General features: G+C 34.0%; 1 non-coding gene across 1 annotated transcript; it reads left to right on the top strand.

Annotated features, from left to right (window-relative positions):
- Nucleotides 1-1123: 1123 nt before the first annotated feature.
- Trnas-aga lies at nucleotides 1124-1205 on the top strand. The gene has a single exon. It is a non-coding gene; the product is annotated as a tRNA-Ser (tRNA).
- Nucleotides 1206-1598: the final 393 nt, after the last annotated feature.

The following is a 1598-nucleotide window of genomic DNA, read 5'->3' as shown; positions in this document are numbered from 1 at the left end:
TTAGTTAACATTAGTTTATTAACAATTATTTTTATTAGTATTAAAGTTTATTTTTGTTACTATATTACTTTATCACTTGGTGCTATTTTTCTTCTTTTTTTTTTTTACAGAACAACGCAGATGTTACGAAGTTGACCGAGTTTGAGATACGTTTTCTTGTTGCGATATATATATAGGTCTATTGATATAATTTTTAATGCTTAAATCAAATAAAGATGTATGGAAGAAGTATAGTCAATAGATTAGTCTATGTTACAGTGTGAGACATAGGGGTGGGGGTGTTGCTTGAAGTGTTAAATAACAAAATAAATTTTCATGGGAAGAGAAAAAATATTAAATATTCAAACTTGTATGATATTACTTTATTGAAACATATTACATCAGTGTAATACAATGTAATGTAACACAGTTGTGTTGAATTTGCGTACATAATACTTGAATGACCCCTAGTATTGATTTTATTTGCTTTTAAATAGCCTATGTTTTTAGCTTATTTATAGTAGAAAGACAACAAAACATAAATTATAAAAAAGTATGATAAACCGATTGACGAACTGACAATAATAATTAGGCCTAGTTATATTAAATTAAGCGTTTTCGCAACTCCATTGGCGCTCCATATATTTGTTGAAAACAAACCGCGACCGAAACGAAGCGCGACGCGACCGAAATGATCTGTAGAGTAGGGCTTTGGACTTCCTACTACCACCCCCTGAGCTAGTCTAGGCCCTAGGCTGCCTTTTTTAGTATAGGCTAGACAGGGACGGGTCTCATCGACGGGCACTATATGAGTGTGCTACCGCAGAGGTTACGCCTGCCCAGGTATAGCCAAGGGTGAAAGTAGGCTAGTAGAGAGAATAACGTCCTCCTTTCCTAGCGCTAGAAGGCCAGCCTCGCCGGAGAGGCCTGCTCTGTCTGCGCTACGCAACGCTGTCTTTAAAGCAGTCATATTGTCATTCACAAGTCGACGTTTTGATCAAATACCGTACGTTTTTACTGAGGCCAAGGTACTATTCCCAAAATTGAAGACGAAGACTGAAAAATAACGAAATTTTATCTGTTGGAAAAAGTTCAATAGTAATATTTAATATAAATATAAAGCGACACGTAGGAAGTCGGGTGAGTAGTCGTGGCCGAGTGGTTAAGGCGATAGACTAGAAATCTATTGGGATCTTCCCGCGCAGGTTCGAATCCTGCCGACTACGGATTTTTTTTCATTCTCTGATTTTTTTAGAATACAATTTTATATTTATTTTTATTTATATTTATTTATTTTATATATATATTTTTTTATTTAATTTTTAATGTTACATAAATAGTGTGGGTTTTTTTTTTTTAAGGCTGACTTTTTAAAAACATTTCTGCATATAGGCCTACTTTTTATACAGTAGATGGGTTGAAGTAGTACGTTCGTGGAAAAAAAATTCGATAGGCTTATTAATGACCTAGCTAATTTGGGCATTTCATTTATTTATTATTAAATATAAGAACTACTACTCTTGCTATAATCACCGGCGGTGTGGTGATTGGGCAAGAATATATAAAAGTAGTTTGTATGTACAGTAGGCCTATGTGAGTTTATTTTTTGAAATATTGTG

The sequence above is a fragment of the Anneissia japonica genome, unplaced genomic scaffold, assembly GCF_011630105.1.
Source record: "Anneissia japonica isolate Jap-2015-1 unplaced genomic scaffold, ASM1163010v1 scaffold1511_len2985839_cov193, whole genome shotgun sequence".
Classification (NCBI taxonomy): Eukaryota; Metazoa; Echinodermata; class Crinoidea; order Comatulida; family Comatulidae; genus Anneissia; species Anneissia japonica.
This window is presented reverse-complemented; position numbering and strand designations above follow the sequence as displayed.